The sequence below is a fragment of the Montipora capricornis genome, chromosome 4 (assembly GCF_036669925.1).
Source record: "Montipora capricornis isolate CH-2021 chromosome 4, ASM3666992v2, whole genome shotgun sequence".
Lineage (NCBI taxonomy): Eukaryota > Metazoa > Cnidaria > Anthozoa > Scleractinia > Acroporidae > Montipora > Montipora capricornis.
The window spans coordinates 25,477,686-25,499,974 of NC_090886.1; positions in this window are offsets into that span (position 1 = coordinate 25,477,686).

Consider the following 22,289-nt stretch of genomic DNA (forward strand, 5'->3'; position numbering starts at 1 on the left):
TAAAATTAAGCAGACATGAGCCTTACCTAAACATCGCGTAAGCATTAAAAAAGTTGGTTTTCAGCCTCTTGTAATGTTTTTTAGGCTTATATTACGTTGTTTGTGCTCGTATAAATTTGGCAAAGCAGAAAAATTGGAAAAATGTTTAGGTTCATGCTATTTTAGGCTCGTGCTAGGTTGTTTTTTTAGTTCAATGGAGCTCTGCTTAATGTATTATCTGTCACTCGCGACTCTCCTGATGTTCGTTACCAGCGTCAGTGCTCATATGTCGGTCATCAACTTTGGGTGTTTCCACGTAAATTTGCGGTCAAGCAAAAAATCTTCCCTTTCTTTGCGTGCTCCCTTCAGGGACACGCTCTGGGCTTCCTTCTCCTGTATCGCGAGGCCCTACATCGCAAAGAATATATTGAAATTACCGCTTCACCACAATATGGTTGCTGTGGAGATGGCGGACAAGTTGCCACTTTGAAATGCTGATATATGTACCTGCAAATCTGTAAAAGTTGGGCATCTACGTTACTTACCTTGCGATGTATGAGGGGTGATTCCCGCCAAAATTAACATTGGAATGCTGTTATGAGGTTTCCCTATGCTGTTATTGAGCTTCCCTATGCTCTCATGGTGTTTCCCGAGTCTTTTCTGCACTTTCAATTATGTTCTTCAGTTTCAAATTCTATTATTCATTTTCGATTTTTTATTCGCTTTCGAATTATGTTATTCAGGTTCGAATTCTATTATTTACTTACAAATTCTGTTCTTCTGCGAATTATGTTTTCAGCGTTGACAATTATCTCTGTGTTGTACTTACGCATTGTGTTGTTCCTCATTGTCTTATGCGGACCGCGATTCTGTTTTTCGTGTTTCGAATTATGTTCTTCTAAATCCGGGTCTTCATGAAGCTCGGCCGCATTGGTCTCGAGTGAGTAATAAATTATGCATTAGTTTTTTCCGTGGAAAAAAATTTGCCTCTCTCTGCAAAGCTGCAAGATAGCGGAAGGCAGTAGATCTCGTAGTTCGTCTCGTACGACTGGTGAGAGAGCGGTGAGCCTGCTTAGGGTTGTACAAAACTTACTTCAAGACTCCAACGAAGATTCTCCAATGCAGCAAGGAGTTGTGGCGGGTGATACTGCATGCTCCGCAAAATAACTCTGCTGTACAGATTGATGACAGTAACAGACTAGCTAGGGCGTATCATGCAGAACTTTAAAAGTCTGTTCGGCGGGTATTCGGCTTCATCACGGAATCAATCACAACCGACACGACCTCCAAAGGAAACATGGACGCATGAGTTTTTCTGTTTAGCTGATCGTGCAGCTGAAAGTGCGCCGTCGCGTAGCGAAAAGCTGGAGCAGCAGTTGGCCGGTCTTGGCAGAAAGAAAATTGTATTCGGGGCCAAAGACAACGCTGTAAAAGTGAAAATGAAATTGGCTTTTGATCGTACGAAGGACATTTAACCACCTTCACTTGCCGAGGGGTGGGGATTTTGACCAATTATTTTGTCCCAGGGGTGAGGAATTTGAAGTTTTTAAAACAAAAACGTCAAAATCCCCACCCCATGCCCGACCCCCCCTCCATCGGGCTTAACATTGATAGGTGCATTATTTTAGAACTGTGCATAACTGTTATATACTTTTCATCTTACTTATTTTTGGCAGATTATATTGCATCTTTAGGGGTGGGATCCTAACCTTTTCACCACCAGAGTTTTCCCTTTGAGGAGTAAAATAGTCTGGCATTTCCTCATGTGCCTTGAGATAATCAATAAGGGAAAGTTCATTCATTTCTCGTGCAAGATCTGTAAGTTCACGGCGGCGCCTTTCGATCACATTGTGCAGTGAATTGGAGCGGATCTTGTTTGAAGTTGGTGTTTTCTTGGTTACATTGCCTTTTTTTGCCGATTCGTGTTCCAAGCCAACCTGGCGTGTTTCGATGAAATGCATCAAAATGTGAATGATCTCGTTTTCAGTACATCAGTAAACTCTTCTTTGAACTGACAAAGTTTTTTTTTATGGCTTCTAATTTTAGCGTGATTCCTGTTCGCTGGCTATCGACAGTCGACTCTGAAATGGATTTTTTCCTTTTCCCCTTTTCTCTCATTTCATCATGACACCACGTGATGGAAATTCTCTAAACTCTGGTCTGGCCCTTAACAAAAGGACTGTGGACTGTTAGTTTTGGAAGGAAGAGAACCTTAACGTCCATGCTACTTACTATTTACAGGCACTTTTTAACTGAAATTGAGAAAAAAAACTCATAAGATATATGAACGATTTGCAGTTGACGAAAGTGCACAATGTCAAATTGTTTGGGTTTAAATATGTCTGCTGTCCCTATTTCACAAATTGTGGAAAACTAGATCCAACTACGTGTCGTGGTCGCGCATTTTGACCCCCTACGAACTGAACATTGGTTAGTCAAGAAAGTTCTGTGGCACTAGATGATTGCAAGGCGTTGAGAGTGGTAACCTGTCCTAATGACCTACTGTATCAAGATGATCTAGATAGTTTGTGCACTTCGAGTCAACAGAACAGGATGACCTTCAATGTTAAGAAATGCAAGATGATGCGCATTACCTGGAAGAAACAACCATTTGGATCAAGCGTCACCCTAAACGGATCTGTCTTAGAGAAAGTTTATGAGTTCCGCGAGCTTGGTTTGCTTACTAACCATACCAACCATCAGGAAGCAGTCGGAGCGAGAGGTCCCCGGCTCGATTCTCGGTGACTTCAACGTCTGTTTCGACTTTCCTCTGATCCGTGTAGCTATAGCTTTAAATACCCATCAAACGGAGCACTGACAGAGGGAGGGGGGTAAAGGGCGCACCGTCGGCTTCCATTAAGGGGTGAGTGAGGTTAATGAATAGGACCTCACTGTAACCTTTCAGTAATGTAATTAGAAAAAAAAGATTTGTTCTTCACTTTCAGGTTATAGCAAAAGCTTTTAGCTTGCGCCATGAAAACAAATATAAGTTAAAGAACATTAAAACATTAAAACTGCTTGAAGAGGTTAAAAGCTAGGGATGTGGACGAGAAAACAAAGATAAAGAAAAATTTTGTTGCATGTTGAGCCCAAATTCTGATCAAGTTGTTTGTCAGAAGCAGATGACCTTGAAGTGTGTAACTTGCAACTCTTTTCCTTGGAACACAGCTGGGAACACCACTTTTATGCCCAAATATAGATAAAAATAAGATCGAAGCTGCACGCGCAGGAAAATGCACAAGCTACATTACATTCAAATAAGGACATTTTTAAACCAAAAAAAAACACCCCAGCTCTGAACCAGAGTTAAACGCTTCAAGGTCACGAGCTTCTGGTCATGTAATGATAGTGATTTATATGACAATAGTTCGACATGATCCTTAGTACAGACGAGTTTTCCGCACTAATGCTTTTGAAAGTCAACTCAACTGACCGCATTGATTGTAATATTTTCTATTTAATAAAGGAAAACGTGAATTTTCTGTTAAACGACAAAGTTTTTATCTCCGTAGCAAAATTATTCCAGACACGGTTGTTGTAACGGTTGCGTACGGATGTCCAAGCAGGTAGCAATTAAGTAATGATAATAATAATAATAATAATAATAATAATAATAATAATAATAATAATAATAATAATAATAATAATAATAACGATGATGATGATGATGCTGCTACTACTACTACTATTACTACTAACAATAATAATAATAATAATAATAATAATAATAATAATAATAATAATAATAATAATAATAATAATAATAATAAACAAACCACACAGTTTACACAAAACCTATTTGAAAGAGATGATTGTGTGCCATGGTGCCATTGTACTAATTAAGAAGCCTTGCAAAAGTTGTGATTAGGGCGCAAAAAATTACATGATTGAAGTATTGATTTCCAAAAACACATCATAAAAGGCAGGTGACACCAAAGAAGAGTTGTTGACCCTGTGGTTTTTAATAAAACAATTATTCTACTCGAGTGAAGGATAAAAACTGATTATAACCAACTCGGCGATACGTGCCTCGTTGGTTATCTACCCCTTCATTTGCAATACAAGTCATCCCATCGAAATAGAATTTATGTAAAAATTCAACAAATAAAATGGAGTACGAAGGGGGAACCCAAAGCTGTAAAATTTGATGTAAGAAACCAAAAATACGGATGGATGAATGCACGAGCAACGAGAATGCGGTAGATGACAGAGAAATCTTGCTTTTCTTTTCATTGTATACATATGGTTTTCCCGGTAATCGTTTTTTATTAAATCTTATTATGTTTTACTTGCTTGTCACCTGCCATTTCACATCCTATCGCAATCGCTATACCGACAGAGTCTGGAACAGATAGTAATTCAAGGGAAAAAAAAATTTTATTGGACGATTTAGTGTGTGGTATCGTGGGATATTTTTACGAGTCTCACTGTATTTTGGCGAGCCCGTAGGACGAGTCAAAATACAAGAGACGAATGAAAAGGTACGTTACGTTTCGGTGTTCTTCAATAAACAAAGAAAGTTCATTGTCGTCTAGTTATGGCTTGTCTCTATGAACTGGTCTTCGCCAAAAAATCTAGAAATTTGGCAAGCATTAATCATCGTTTTCTTCGGGGGAAAAATTAGAGTTTTCTGCAATTTTTACCGCTTTCAAAATCTAATGATCGAAGTGACGTTTGTGAAAAACCGGTCAAAGCCAGTCTTCTGAGTACAAATACCATAAAATATTTGTTCTCGTATTGGGTGTTATTTTTACTCTTCTGACTGAAGTTGAATGACAAAGTCAGTTATGAAATGACTTTTAAAATCATCAATAAAACGATAAACCATAAACCATTTCATTCACATATCTTTATGAAAATGTAGGCTTAAACTGCACACATGACTTTTCTTTATCTCTGTTAAAGTTACATTTCTGAAAGGTCACATTGAAGTCTTGTTCCTCTACATTACTCACAGTATTGTCTAAAAATATTCATCAAATATAAAAAAGCGTAGGTGATGGATACTATTTTCATCTACACAAAAATGTCACTCTGCCTCCTCCTCCTATGCCCCACCCCCCCTCTCTGCTCGTACAACGTTATTTTTAAGTGCAACATATTTTCGACGGTAAAACATTCTAACAGCGGATTCACAGTTAATACAGAATTGAATTCAACGATTTCCACTTAATCAAAAGTCATACAAAAGATGGCCGAACAATTCATGTAATACGTGCGCCTGCGGGTAAATTACGGTTAATTATTAAAAGGCGGTAACATGAGGAGCTTAACTTGGGTCAGGAATGTGGGTCCCCGCTGTTTCGGTAAAAAAAAAAATTACCAAAATCTCAGTGGGAGTTGTAACAAGACTCACACTAAAAAGGCAGAGCGAGAGAAAAAGGGAGAGAGAGGTGTTAATCTCGACACATTTGTTGGGCCGAATACGTCATAAAGTTTTAATGACGACAAATAACTCAAATTGCTTTAAATCATTTTGAGTGATGTGTCAAAATAGTCCAGAGGCACAGTAAATCAATCTGAAATATTTTCTAAAACACGGTTTACAACGGCCAGCATCATGCAATTAAAAAATTGAAAATTATTTCTTTATTCTCTTTATTCCAAATGAATTTAAACACAGGCAAATTATATCTTAACTTTCAGGCTACCGAGATGCAACTTGTTTTGCCCGGCATACACTTTTCTCAACAGCAACGGTGAATTGGTTCTTTTCTGATTTTAAAGCAATCCATTTTTAAGTTTTATACTTATGGAACTCGATAACTGAGGAATAAAACTCAACAGCTATTAGACCTTCGAACATCTGCTTCCCTAATTCTCCGGTTAAACATGAAACGTTAGTGATGTATTGGTGTATTTGTTAATTTAAACACAGGCAAATTATTTTGTCAGTTAACTTTCAGGCTACCGAGATATAACTTGTTTTGCTTGGCATACACTTTTCTTAACAGCAACGGTGAATTGGTTCTTTTCTGATTTTAAAGCAATCCATTTTTAAGTTTTATACTTAGGGAACTAGATAACTGAGGAATAAAACTCAACAGCTATTAGACCTTCGAACATCTGCTTCCCTAATTCTCCGGTTAAACATGAAACGTTAGTGATGTATTGGTGTATTTGTTAATTTAAACACAGGCAAATTATTTCTTAACTTTCAGGCTACCGAGATGCAACTTGTTTTGCCCGGCATACACTTTTCTCAACAGCAACGGTGAATTGGTTCTTTTCTGATTTTAAAGCAATCCATTTTTAAGTTTTATACTTAGGGAACTCGATAACTGAGGAATAAAACTCAACAGCTATTACACCTTCGAACATCGGCTTCCCTAATTCTCCGGTTAAACATGAAACGTTAGTGATGTATTGGTGTATTTGTTAATTTAAACACAGGCAAATTATTTCTTAACTTTCAGGCTACCGAGATGCAACTTTATTTTGCCATACACTTTTCTCAACAGCAACGGTTAATTGGTTCTTTTCTGATTTTAAAGCAAACCATTTTTAAGTTTTATACTTATGAAACTCGATAACTGAGGAACTGGGAAATTTAGAATGCCCAATTGTACCTGTGTTAAATTTCATTCCGGGCTTATTGACTTCCCAGCTTGTCACAGGGAGGCACATTCAATATTAATCACAGACTTATCAATTTCCTAGCTGCTATTATGATATCCTGATATCATGAAATTGAACCTAAGAGCAACAAATCTCTTCAGAAAAAAGTACGTTAAGGGCCTGTCCACTAGCGGACAAATTTAGAATTTTCTTACAATTGACAAAACGAAAACCGAAATTTGTTTCCTGTCAATTTTTGTTTGTAAGCTTACATCCCAACTAAAGACAGACTGTAAAGAAAATTTGTACTTTGCAGTTGGTCAAAATGAGCGATCTTGCTCTCAACCTTACTCTGGTCGGGAGTAAAAGAAATATTCTCTACAACAGATTATTGACAAAAAAAAAAACACTTCAACAGTTTGTGCAGTTTTTGCTTTTTGTCGGCAGTGTTTTTGAAAAAATTCTTCATGCGGAACTTTGTGAAGACGCGACAGACCATCCCGCGGCATTTGAGCGTTGGTGATGACAGAATCTTTGTCAAAATAAAGAAGTCTTACCAGTCCAGGATTGTTATCAATTTTGATAACCATGTTACGTCACAACATGGCGGCCATTGCAGAAATCGGAGGATTTTGTATACACTTCACTTTATTCGTTTTTTGCTCGGAACTAGTTGGGTTATCTACCCAAAATTCTATTCGATATGGACAACAAAGAAACATTCTTCGTCTTTTTCAAAGATGGCGGTGGGAGAGCGGGTTGAACGGTTGGAAATGTTAACTGTAAAGTGGGACAGTGCATGAAATTGGATCCCAAAGTCAGGTACGTTTTCCACTTTGTCGTTTGATTAAAGGCACTTGTAGATTTTTCCAGCATTTGCAAAAAAAATGTCGATATCTTCAAGTCTTTTACTTGACTTTTCACGTGTTTTTGCTGTTGTGCACGATCTATTAAAAATGTGCAAGGGGGTATTTGGATTTGCGATGTGCTGTTAATAATGGCCCCCATAAAAGATTGATTTACTCCCAGGCGTTGAGATGGCGGATGCTGATGCCCACAGGAAAAAAATAGGAAACTTGTGTAGATTTTGTGGCTCTACAGCGTCGAAAAAGACTGAAAGGCCTAAAAATAAATTCAAGGATGATTTTGAACGATATTTTGGTATTAATTCTGAAAAGTGCAGTGGAAGGCTTAACGCTTTAGTGACACAAGAACAATGCCTGTCAAAAAAAGTGATGGCCGTTGATTTCCTGCAAGGTGTAGCAAAACACAACTTTATTAGTCCAATTATGTTTTGATCCAACCTGGTTATGCATCAATTGCACGCAGTAGAATGACAGTGGATATTTTGGAAAACTTCATTCAGGGGGTCAGTATAACATTATGAAATCCTGGTTAAATGGTTCCCTGCTATGCCAGAAGGAGACATTCTGACTGCCATAGATAATGATCAGGTTTTGTCAAAGAAGTGGACTGGGTGCAAAGATAAGCATCTTGGCATGTGTGTGTTATACAGAGGTTGGTACCAATGATGCAGTTTTGCAAAGAGATGAGAAGCTTGCACCAAGGTAATGCAAATGCCACAATTTATAATTTATGAATCCTACCACCTACATTTTGTGATTTTGAATATTTTTTGCAAGTCTCTTTTATGTTTAAATTGTCCATTATGGGGACTATTTTAATCATTATCAAATCCCCAATTGTTAGGATTGAAGAGTGACTGGATTGCATGAAGAAACCATTCTTTAGCCATTAGCTGTGTAAATAAACATAAAATAATGGTTTTTTTTTTCCTTTTTGTTTATCAACATTAACATTTTGTACAATTATGCGGTAGCTTAATTAAACCTGCCAACTATTTTTTAGAAAAAGGCTTGAGATTTATTTACCAGGATTTTTTTCTTCAATGTGTAGTTCCATAAAATGTCCATACCTCCCCCACAAAAGGTACATTTTGACACCCCTTCACCCATCTAGAAATTCTAATGAGGTTTCTTTCAGTGTTTTGGTCTTTCTGCACCCTTCGTCTCCCTGGAATTTGAACTCCTTTGTGTGTGTGTGGGTGTGTGCAGAGTTCAGAGTTTTGTAAGGCATCCTGCAAACCGGATTGCTTCGAGATCCTGGACTCTGCAGCCACTAAGTACCAAGTGAAGCTTAAGGAATCCATGTATATGAAATGGGAGAAGCCCAATCTCAACCAGCAGGTGAAACACATTAACCTGACTCTCTCCCTGTAAGGGACTAAGCGTCACTCATTTAAAAATTTTTGTTTTGTTCTGTTTTGATTTAATACGCAATATTGACAAAGCAATGTAACGAAGTTTGTAAGATCGTGCGCGTTTTAAATTCAACGGCGATTTCAAAATATGTAACACTGAAGATGACGGATGTACCGTCGAAACATGTCTGGAAAATTAAAGAAAGTTGTTATGTTTATATGAAAATTCCTTTTATAGGGAAGATATCTGTTTACAAATATTGACATCAAATTTCTTTTGATATTTAAATTTGCCTACCACCGAACAAAAGAACCCTTTGTTTCAGCATCCAATAAGGCTCCAGTTGGCACATTAATATTAATAGGTGATATCACTGATATCCTCACTATATAGCAAGCTGAGCTAGAGTCAATTGCCTGAAAGAGGAGGGGTGGGCTGACTGTTTTCATAATCAACTAACACATTTGACAACATATGTACTTACATACTCTTATTTATTTTTAATTGAGTGGTTTAATTTTAATTGAACATTTTTATTAATGTTGTTACTTAATCATTCTTATTTTAAAATTCATTAACAGTAAATGGCCCAAAAGATTGGAAGAAGCAAAGACTGACACTTCAAAGAAACAGCATCTCTCTGCCACATCTGATGATGTCATGCTATTGCATAAAGAGGCAAGTAAAGAAAGATTGTCATTGACAAAATATAATAAATATACAACTTAAAATACTTTGTACATGTAAGAAACACCAACACAGTATCACAGGCTGGTAAATAAGAGTGTACTTCATTTGGCTAAATCACCGAACAGTTCTCATTCTGGATGTTTAATTGTTTAAATTGTTGTTTTGGTCATTTTATGATTTGGAGTTTTGGTGTATTAATTCATTGAATCTGGTATCTTGCATCTTCATTATTTCGTTTTCCTTAAGAGGACTCTCATTTCTATTCACACTTTTTTTTAAATTTCGTTGAATAATGTGTTTCTGTCTTAAGTTTTAGGGTACGTTGTAGAGAAATTAATACGAAAGCCCATTTGAAAGTATCATACATTTTTCTTACTTTAAAACAAAAATATGATCTTGAAATTTTGCTCGAAGTTGTGCAAAGACGTGCTACAAACACGTTCGTACGGTAATATGTTTTTGGTATTTAAGCCGTGCACACACATAATGATACAGAGAATCATTTCAGCGGCTTTGGCAATATTAATGTCGTAACGTGTAAATAAAACGTAATTTTCCCCTTGGACCATCGCTTCCTGTGCATTCGGCAATTCAAGAGCCGTTTCAGAAACGAAATTATTGACTTTTCTTGTTTCATTTTTATTTTATACAGAATATCCTAGCTTCGCCTCCCAAGAAAAAGAAGCCGACTGATGACTGATGAAAATATAATGGCCAGTATCGAAGAATAAACAGTGCATTTTAGCTTAACTGTTGTCATCTCCTTTACTCACTTACTGTGTTATTTTACTCGGAACAGTTGTTAGATTAGGTATTCAAAATAATGCCTCGAAATAACTTTGCCCAAACATTCCACATACTATGCATTTCACTGTCATATAAGCATTGAAAATTCCTCCCTCTTTACCCCGCGTTGCACCCTATCGTCCGCCATATTGAATTTTCACCCAGTTGCTGATCAATGATGTCACGTGGACTAGAATTTGAGCAGTGATTGGCTAAGAGTTGTTTTGGTAGTGGTTATCGAAATTGATAACAATCCTGGACTGCTTACGCTATTGCGAATAGGGACAAAAAAGTAAACTAACGATCTTAATATCCTAACGTAACCAAAACCTTGAAAACATTGCTTACGCTGCCCCAAATGGCCTGGAGATGTTGCTTCAGTGCATTTTTCTTTTAATTGTACGGTTAAGTCAGAAATCAGTGAAAGATCATATCCAGAGCGCTTAGAACAATAAACAATCAGTGTGGCAGATCCGCGAAGTCATAAACGGAAACGTTTATAAAACGTGACATTGCATGAAAAGAGCCCTCGTTGGCCTTTTGCATAGGCAGATAAAAAGCCGGACCGGATCAACTGACTCAGACCGCCAGTCCACGACGGATCAACTCGAACCGACCCGGATCAGAATACATAAGAAAAAAAACCGAAAACTAAATTCCAAAATTCCCGACATCAGAGGGACAAACTTGTAATAAGGTTCACTCTATTACAACTGATCATAAACAAACTTAAGATGAAATTAGGGTAAACGAACAATCGCTCTTTATCCCTCAGTTCAGCGACATGGCTACGTGGCGATCTCAAATACAATTCACGGCACAGTCCACCTCAGTGAGCGTTGGAATGCCACATTTCAAGGCGAAAAGTTGCTCTAGCCTTATGTAACAGTGAAAATGGACTCTCGATTTCGATGGAAAATTCGGTCTAGTACGCGTAAGAAGAACAAACATAAAATTCTCTTACCGTTTGCGATCTTCAAAGATCAAAAAGATATCTGGCTAGTTGCTCAACGCCTTCAAAATGAGCACAATTGAACGACGTTTCCTGCCACCCCGATTTACAGGATCTAAAAGGAGAGTACATTTAAACAAAGCTTAGTTTTGGATTTCTTCCCCTAAAACAACGTAACATTTTTTTAGCTTCTTTTCCTCTATGAAGCAAAACCTTCATGAGAAATGTTCAGTATATTAAAATAGAGACCATTGTCAAATAGTTCCAACGGAAAATTCCAGCTTACCCAATTACAAACATACAGACTGGACATATGAAATAAGATTTGAATATGTTCTGCTAATGTTGTGCATTATTCAACGGAAAGACTATGCGTCTTCTATCGGCAGAGAACTGTTTGGAGAAAACATTTCCAGAGGGGTTTCCTAAACTGGCTATATAAGACAAAAAACGCAACATTTTGCTTACCTTAACCTTTGGCCGACTTCACAGATACGGATTGATCAGTGGCCAGTAAGCGCTAACTAGACAAAAAACCCAACAATCGAACCAAACAAGCAGGAAGTTTCTTCCAAGCTACAATAAGATTAATGTAAACCGAAAGCGAAACCGGGCAAACAAAGACGTGTAGGCAAACAATACGAGACCATCAGCGGTGCTATGCGCTCACTGAATCAGTGTGTTGAAACTATTTCGCAGCTTAAAATTTCAGCGTGTAAACGCACCATATTATACAAAATGATATGGAAAACACGAGTTTAAAAAGTCTGAAAGCCCGAAACTCCCGTGCTGCATATTTAAAATTTAGCTGCGAACACAGGTCAACACACGCATTGCATTCTTCTGAACTATTGAGTCTTTGACGTCCTTTTCTCCTCAATCCAGCTCTCTCAAGATTTTAAAGTTAGTAATGACGGACCATTAAACAGGAAAATTCCGTTTATAATAATCAAGTTTTTTTTTTAAATCAAGGCTTAAAACTTCGTTCAGTTACTGTTTAATTAACATAGTTTTGAAATTGGTCATAAAGTAGAACTTTAACGTCCCACAGGGAACTTATTAACATAGCAGATATTTGTGAGAAGGGGCCTACGGTTTATAGTCCTTATCCGAGAAGACTTGAAACTCATTTGCGGGTGTAATTACAAAGGCAGCACTTTTTCAGTTGGTCCGGCCGGGGGTCGAACTCTCGACCTCCCTCACGGAAGCCCGATGCTCAACAACTGAGCCACCGGTGCGCGGTAGATGGACGGTGATGTAATACTGGAGAAAAACTGATAAAATATGTAAGTTACAACTAATTTGAGTTCAAATACTAAAAGAGTGAGGGAAAAAATAACAGAAGATCGTGGAAATAATAAAGTGAAATGTAATATGTTTCTTCGCGAATATTTAGACCGTTGGGATCAATTGTCCTGTCTTTTGAAATAAAAAAGGCTTCCCTGGCCTTACGGATCGAGTCTCTATTGGAAAATATTTTTTCTATAGGAATTACTTGCATGTCGTTAGAAATGTTGTGGGGAGAGGAGAGAAAATGTTCTGCGACTGTAATGGGTTTGGATTTGGTGTTAGGGTTACCGGTGTCTAAAGTGCGGCGGTGTTCATTAAAGCGCAGATTACATCTGCTACATTGAATCATGTAGATAAGGTTTTAAGGTTTTCGCAGGTTAGAATTAATGGAGCGTGTTTCGCCATTGGAGGAGAATGTGTAGTTGGTAAGTCCATGCGAAATGTAAGAGCAGGAGCGAAGTTTTTGCTACATCGAAAAGAACTGGAAGGAGGTGCAGAATTAGAGTGAGTTATATTAGGGGATTAAAGTTAGCTGTAACCAGCAAGTCTCGAAGGTTAGGGGAGCGTCTGAGGGCCAAAACAGGTGGATGTTGGAAAGCGCTTTTGTAGCGGTCAGACGAAAGAAAAAGGCAGGACAGTTGATCAAAAGACAAAAGGCAGGACAGTTGATCAAAAGACAAAAGGCAGGACAATTGATCCCCACTGTCTAAACATATTAAAATTCAGCTTATTATTTCCAGTATCTCCTGTTATTTTTTCCGTTACTCTTTTAGTATTTGCACAAATTCAAATTACAGTAAAAACCCGCATGTAAGAACCCACAGTAGTGGTTTAAGAACCTGCTGGCAGAAATTTGTCATTTTAATACTCAAAAATATAAGAACCTATTTAGCCAAGCAAGATTTAACGGGTTGTTATATGTCGGTTATAATTACAGCTAAATTATTATTAACAGGAGGCAGTGTGGCCCAGTGGTTAGGGCGTTGCTTTGAGATCCGGAGATCCCGGGTTTAAGACCTGCTCTGACCACTCGTTGAATTTAATCCTGGTTGTCCCTGGTTCAACTTCCCAGCTGCACTTGTAAATAGCCAACTGGTTTGCCTCCGGCCGGTTGGGATTTTTAACAGTTGCCGTTGTTTCGTTCCGTCGTTTCGTTGTGTTTCATTGGCCCTGAAAAGCCCCTACATGTGGGGAGCGGTCAATTAAGTATGTATTGTAGTGTATTGTAACCGAGGGTTTTGACTTGAGAGTTGATTGAAAGTGCAAATTTGTAGTGCAACTGAAAGTACCAAGCTTAATTACAAAAAGAGTTTTGATTGCTGCAACAAAACCAGGTTGATGTACTTTTCTTGTAATCAACAGCCACATCTCCTCAAATAGAAATCAAGAACCTAATTAAGAACCTACTTAGTCTAAATTGTCAACCAGTACCTCAAAATAGAGCCTACTTTGTCAGACTTCAGAAAATGTAGGTTCTTACATGCGGGTTTTTACTGTAGTTGTACCTGCCATATTTTATCAGATTTTTTCCAGTATTACGTCACCATAGAAGCAATCCAATTTAAAGTTTCAAAATACCTGAAGAATGCTGGTTTGGCCAGTTTAAATATATATATGTTATATGCCAGCTGAGGTCTTGAAAATGCCGTGTCTGCAGGCCTGAGAGCAGCTTTTTCAAGACCGAGGTCACAGTTTCTCGCTATCGACCGACCCTTAGCTGGTAAATAACTTATTTATATTTTTCCTCCGAGTCTCTCTCTCTTTCTCTCTGAAATTACTTTTTTAATAATTGTTGACTCGCATCGCGCTTGATACCGGCGAATGCCTTTAATTACTGCCCTAATTAAGGAACTTGGCTGGTCTGAACTATCCAGCGCCAGAAAGCGCGACCACCTTTGTATGATGTTTAAAATAGTTAATAACCTAATTCCTATTAACCTCAACGACCACTTAAGCTATTGTAAAACTGTAATCCGCCGTAATCATCGTCAAAAGCTCAACATTCTTGCTCACGCACAGACACTTATAAATTCTCTTTTTTTTTTCCCCCAAGAGCCGTACCCGAATGGAATAGTCTGTCTGCCTTTGTAGCAAGCACCTCATCTGTCAACGCCTTTAGGCACCTAGTTTCGAGGCTATAGTAGCGATTAATTTTCTGTTTGTAGGTTATTTTTTCTTCTTATTTATTCACATTTTTTCGTACCTTGGTGTAAAGCAACATAGCATTTTCCAAGTAATTACACTGAAACTGAAACTGAATGTAGCATTAAAGCGACTTACAAACTGAACGTTTCAAAGAGAAATATTTATTTAAATTCTATTTAAAAACCTCTTGTCTAATAAAAAGTAACTTCTGTATGTAAACGGATTCGGTGTCAAAAAATGAAAATTTAAAGTAAAGGACAAAAACTCTCCGAGCGTTACCGCGCTCGTGGGCAGAGATAGGAAAGTCCGGACCGCGCGAAGAACCAATCAGATTGCAGTACAGTACTAAGTACATTACTAAATCAAATCTACGATGTATCGGCTCTTGCTCAAAATATTTATTGTCTCGATTTGTGATTACGCCGATTAGATCAAGCCAGTTTGATCCAACGTTCACCGACAGGAGTATTGTCCACGGTACCTTGAAAACTCTGGAATTATACCAAGAGCCTCTCGATGATGCGTTTTATTTAGGACTGAAGTTTAATATATCAAAATTGGTGTATTCATTGTCCGGGACAGTGCACATTAATTTGTTTTCGCTTCCCACGTGTTCGCAAATTAGTTGCGCTTAATTTAATGGAGAGATTTGATTGGTTATCTTCTCGAAAAAAGTGTGTCCTGGGCACCTTCAAGGCCAAAAATAGACAAAAACATGAAACAAAAAGACTTCAGTGTCGAGTTTCATAACCATCTCTATGCATTAACTATACTGTATACCACACAATTTTGAAAACACGCTTAATTAATTAAAAGAAAAAATATTAGAACGTTCAGCCTCAGCCCCAAAATTAGACGTTCTTATAAAAGAAAGAGTGTAATCCACGATTAACTACAAACCCACGCTTGAATTTTGCCCGTCAAAAAGCCTTAACCTTGCACTCAATCAGTTTATACCGAAAGAAAGCAAACGTCTCATACATTTTGGAGGCTAATAGTCTTGGGAAAGTTTTTTTGATCAGAGAATTTAAGTTTCCCGTAATCGAGAATTAGCTTAATCAGTCTTTGACTGAACAAATCAGACAAGATGACTTTGATGATTTTTATTAGAATGACTTAAGAATATCAGACGACGAAGAAACTAACACAAGCATACTATAACCGCTAAACCGTCATCATTAGACTGAAAAGTTCATTTGGTAGAAAAACGGCGGTAAGCGTTTAGCAAAACCGACAGAAACCGTTTTCATAACTGTGCAACGTGGAGCTGTGGCGAAGTCCCGTATCTTAACGTGATAAACTAAAATCCCCATCTCGTATGGCGTTTGGCAATGTATCTCCAGGCACCCGGTTGTCTTCATTGTCGTCATCGTCCCCATCCCAGGCAACATTATTTCAGATACAAATATTACGCAGTACTGCACTGGCACTGTGGTTTATATCGCAAATTTCCAAATTCATCATACACTCTGGCAGAAGAGAGCTCCCTTTTGAAAGCTATGTCTTGCCTATCTCTAATTCCTTTTGGGATAAGGCTTCATGAACCAAGGACTTAGAGCAGTACGCACTACCTCCAACAAGATAAGGGGCACTTCCCCTTCTTTTCGGTGCTGCAAGAATCTCCCCTTATTCCGGTGATCTGAAAATTGCACTTCCTCGCAACAGTGAGAGCACCACACATACTCCCAGAAAATCCACGAGTAAAAGCTATGAAAAGATTTTCTCATTCACGACAGCCTGTATGAAGAACTGATCGTGCCTGCTGGCATCTTCTAGCCTGCCTAGCTGGCGTGATATTTTATCGCAGGATTATTTAAACATTCGCGAGTACGATGGTTTTGGCAGCGAGTGCGCCGCGACTGGCATGGGGACTAGTAATTTTGACTGATCATTTCATTCGCGGCCAAAACAACGAAGCAACCATCGCTTTAATCCCGCGTGTTTAAATAATCCTGCAATAAAAATATCCCGCAAGCTACGCATGCTAGTATCTTCTAAAGAAGTCAGCCAGCTGTCCAGTGGCTCTTTAAATACAGGAACCAGTCAATTGCACCTATGTACAATGATTGGCACGGCAGATGGTTCTTGAAACGACTGTATTGGTAATGGGAATGGAATTATATCGAAAACCCATAAGGGTTGAAACGTGAAACGGCCTCTTATGTGCTGGGTAACAAGCTTCTGAACATTCAATTTGCTAAGTATCATATTTGGAACAACAAGAGCAAGAGATTTCCAAATATGGTACTTAGCCCTGAAACATTCAACCAATCAGGTCGCACTGAATATTCGGAAGCTGTGAACGCGCGTTACACGTTTCAACCCTTATGGGTTTCTGATTATATCACATACAGTCTCATGGTGGTTTACAATTCTCTGAGTTCTCAATTCTCTCTGGTTTGGTTTTGAATTCTCTGCCAGAAAAAGATAGACCATCTCTCTCATATACTATTCACGAACAGTGAGTGCCGGGGTTCTTCAACGTCCCACAGTGTTGTGACGGCCTAGCGTTTATAATCCTTACCCGGGAAGACTTTAAAGTTAATTTGCAGATCCAACTACAAAGACATCACTTTCTTGACAATAACATAATGCTGTTCCCGCAAGTAAGTTCGGGTATCTTTCCCGAGAAGAGACGGCTGGACGCTTGAGCGATATATTGTGTCTGTGACGTAAATTCAAATATAATTTATGCAAAGTTAATATTTGCGGGGAATAGCATTAGACATTTTAACAAAACAGTAATTACATAACAATGCTTAAAACGTCTGTGCGAAGTTTCCAGGTGATATGAGCTTGTGTTTGTGGTTAAATGATCATTGTTTGAATTCAACCGGCGAATCATCAACAAAATCTTCGGCCGCTTCAGCTCTCGGTGGACCTTATCAGCTCCCTCGTTTTGCCACCAATAAACTCAGCAGTAATTTCAATAGACCTTTTCGCAGAAACGGCGGCCATTTTGATTTCTATTGTTTGAAATAGCTATTATGAGATGCCCAGGGGGCAAATTAATATGTATTTGCCCCCTGGGCATCCCATAATAGCTATTTGAAACCATAGAAATCAAAATGGCCGCCGTATCTGCAAAAAGGTCTATTGATCTTGAGAAATTTTACTTGCTCTTACAATAGAAGTCTGACTGAGAAATTGCAATGGTAATGGATTTGAAAGCCGCATTTTGACCTTGGCGCCAACTGGAAAATTAGTAAATTTTCTGATTTCAGGTGATAGAGAACGACACAATCCCCATTCTCCAGCTTTTCGAACATTTTCCGTTGTCGAAATCTTGGATGTTCCTACCTTAAAAGCACAAACTTAAGCCTGACCGATTTGTGCAGGCGAGTTTCTGATTGACGGAGATTAGCAATGGCTCACCTCATGCGTCCAGCCGTGATTTCGGGATTGAGCGTTGGTTCATTTCTCGAAACAGCGGCTGGTAATCGAGCCTACTGAGAACCCTGCTCTGCATAAAGTTCATCTGAAGATTAGCAAGTGACATATTTCCTTCTTTGTAGTCAACTTATTGCTTTTTTCCATGAAAATCAATTTCGGTTTTCAATTCCACCGATAATTGTAGCAGGCTCAAGTGACGTTCAGTGGATAAGGGCGACCACACTGGCTCGCTAGTTGTCGATATGTGACTTTTGCCACTCTTTCAAAGAGCGCGGGCCCCTTTCCCGAAACAGTAGCCTGCTTGCAGGCGGTAATGTGTATTTCGGTCGCCATATTGCACGGGTAGAAGTCGGAAGATCTGGGACGAGTGGGACATACACCGCGGTTTCTCTCCTCTTCCCCCCTCCCCCTCGCTTTGTCACTCTTCCACCCGTCCAATAGGGCGAACGAAATACAGATTACCGCCTGCAAGCAGGCTACCGAAACAGCGGCTAGTAATGGAACCTATCTTGAATATTGTTGGCATTAACGTAGTGCCTCCCTCGTGGTTTTAGTTGTCGTCAAACCTACTGAAAAATACAAATTAAATTTTCAGGAAAAAGACTTCTTTTCCAATTGAGCACTTTTTAATTAGGTCGGTTTGGATTGATGACCACGTCTAATTAAAACACATCCTCAGTGCATCCTCAGTGTATTCGTTTCGCAAATGAAAATAAAAATTACAAATTGTGACAAGGGTATGCTTATATGACGGGATTCAAAGTCGAAGTTTCACGAAAATGAAAACTGAAACAGGTGACATTAACGATAACTAGCTACTGGTCTTCAACCTATGCAAGCATTTGAAATTTCCAAAATGGTAAACTTTTTACTGAATATGGGAACATTTCGAAGACCATACATTTGCGGATTCTCTTTGTTAAAAACGGTTCGTCTCTGTTATTTGTTATTGCTCTTAACATTTTCTTGCTATCACAGGCATACTGGGCAATACTCTTATCCTCGTTGCGCTCAAGTTAACGAAGTCTCTTCCATTCATCCTCCTACAAAACTATTGTTTCGTTGTGTCGCAGCGACTGATCTTTGCGCAGTTGGCCTCATCATACAGCCACTTTACATCGTTTATTTACAAGAGATAAACTTCTACGCAAACTGGGGAAGTGCGGTTTCCTCTGTAACTATAACTTTCACTTTTTATTTATGTAGAGTTTCTCTCTTTACAGAAACTTCAGTTAGTGTTGACAGACGTCTTGCACAGGCACAGACATACAGTGACGTCAAAGCGAGTTAGAGCAGTTATTGCTATTTTCTGGGTATCTTCTATTTCAGATGGATTTATTCACAGTTTATGGAGTGCTTACATCGCCGATAGCGACGTTGCGTCTGTTTTCGTTATAATTTCCTTGTTTATCTCGGTGTTCTGTTACATCAAGATCTTCCTCAATCTGCGACAGCGTCAAGCTCAAGTACAAAAATATGTTGGCCGTGAAGAGGCGAACGGTGGAGGAATTCCACCAAACATAGCACATTACAGAAGCAGTGTCCATAACATATAGCCTACAGTAGGTGCAGTTGGCCATGGTTGCCTGCTATCTCCCGCATCTTGTTTCTTGTAACAGTTAAGAACACAATGAATTGCTGTCCTGTAAGTTAATCTCGTCCCTTACCCTTTTTGAGAGCTTTGGTGCCACAATGTTGAGGCCTATTCTACGGTAACATTTTGCGATCATTGTTCAAATTGAGGTTTTCTATTTGTTCTTATCTTCACTACAAGGTGGATGAGTGAAATCACCTAAAAAATCACACAGATATCCTTATTAACAGCAAAAGAAATGTGTTCTGCATTGAACGCTTTAGCACAAATTTGCCAGCAAATTGTAACAACAATTTTAGTAATAATACATGAAACGAACAACAAAATTAACCAGCAAAAATAGCAATAAAATAGAAATATCACAAACGTAACAAGAATCGCAAATATCGCAAAAGCAACAAATTCTGCGGACGACAAAGAACCACGAAGTGCCGGACTAAGCCTTAAAGAGGGGCATTTGAAAGCCGAAAATTTCGCAAAAGTAACAAGGATTTTGCCAGCAACGTGAAAAGGCCTGTTGTTACTCTTGCTAAATTTGCTTCTAAAGGATGACCGTGAGAAGACAATCGTATGTGAACCTTGGGTAGGATAGGATGAATGTAGGACAAGCCATGATGGTACCACGGACGAGGGATCTGGGCTTGGAGGCAAACTTACGGTCCCCCCTCCCCCTACAATACGATGGTGTTGATTGGCGATCGTTGCTGAGCTTCGCCTGGAAAGGGTGCTCGACCGTGGGGACAGTTCCAATGTTGTCGGTGGTCATCCTTGGCGTAGCCGTATTGGGTTGCTAGGAACCGGTACAAACAACGGTCGTGCACCCACTGCTCCCAGCAGAAGATCCTGCGGGGATGGTTGCTGGGTATCGTCCCAAAGCAGAGCATGCTCAGATGCCGGAAGATGTTCAAGAGGGCCAGATGCTTGAGGGTTTCTGGTTCCGTGACGTAGTATTCGAGAAAGATCATTCACTTGCGTTCTTCCTCTTTTCTCTTCTGTTTTTCTTTTCTTTTCTCCACCATGGCTATAAGTAACAGTTGTCTTAACTTCTTCAGCTGCCGCAGGTAGTGGACTCTAGAACATGTCAGCACCATCTTGTTGTTTTGACATGACTGTGTGAGAGCAGGGCACAGCCGTTTTATGGGGTGCCAAAATGGGTCATGTGATCGGATGGGGGATGGGAGGTATATACGTATGGGTACCAGACGATTTTGAAAATGAGGCCGAGGGTGGGTATAACAGGGGGTTTCAAAAGTTCGTTCCTATTGAAAATTAATTTTGTCTTAAGACTTTAATGTATACTGAAACTTATTTAGTTGATAAATTCGTTTTTCTTTTCAAGTTCTTTAATTTCCGACTCTAGCTTGGCGACTTTTAACTGCAATTTCTGAAATTCGTGGGAGCCATCCGACAGGACTCTTTTCCCGCCTAAACTCATGGTTCATCACATTCGTCCAGAGCGTCTCATCCCTAACAGAAATAAATTCAGGCGATCCCACAAACCCAACTGCACCAAGATCACGCTGTCGAAGTAAAGCAGAGAGAAGGCCAAACGAAGACACAACAAAAAGCTTGGTTGGCTGCGTGTTGAACGAGAAACCTCGCTTGGCGGGCTTAAGATCTGCTGGTGGCACAGAGCGTATTTCCTCAGGAAAACGGCGGAAAATTTCATTTTGTGCAAGTTTGTTTGGTTTAACACCACAGAGACTCGACGTTAGGACATACCAGTGTTTTCCAGGGTCGAGATCCTTGCCAGTGACTCTTGAAAGCGATCACGGAAGATCGGAATGTGAACGCGACCGGCGGACGTCCGTTCACATCCATAGTGAAATCGCGCGAATGATACGAAAACCAAATTCATTGCGCTTTGTAATTTGAATTTCGCGCGTAAGTTAACCATTGCTAACTTAGTAAACTTTTAACTTATAGAGCACCCCGCAGATTACTGTTTACAATGCTATAAAATCCTCGAAACACAGTGAGAACAATAGGATCTGTACGTTGTACAACGTTTTTGCCACCGGGAAGTCTGGAACCTAGCAGTATGACGGTCACATGACGGCACAGTGGCTGTTGTCGATTTCACGTGATTGAAATAATACAGCACAGCAAGCTAGGTTTCTTCTGCAGAGAAACTCGGCGTTTAATAGTGTCACAAACTGAAAACGGCAATGTCGACATTTACAGTTAGAGCCAGCGTTACCCAATGTCTTTTGAATGCAGTATTCTTAATCTCCGAGTCTTAATCTTTTCAGTGTGTGACCGGAATTGACCTTTCGCGGTCCTAAGTTACAGAATATCAGTGGCTGAGTTTATTTATTTCAATGTCCCAAAAATAATTACAAGTAAATCCAAGTAAGAGTAAGAGTAAAATAATAATAAGCCATTTGTATAATCTGTAATGGAGTCCAGGACCCAGAATAAAAACAGATCACCAGACTAATATATATGCGAAGTCCATATAAATGCTGTAATTAACGTGAATATAAATTGACAATAGTAAACCTGACATAAAAGCTACAAAATTTACAAAATAAGAAAATATAAACCCTAAAGATTGTAATACCAGAGTGGTGTTGAGGATAGAAGTATCATCCCATTATAAATTTCTTACGCTCACAAAGCTCTCGCAGCATTGATTAACTAAATTCTGGACCATTCTGATATTGTTGGCTCAGTTAAA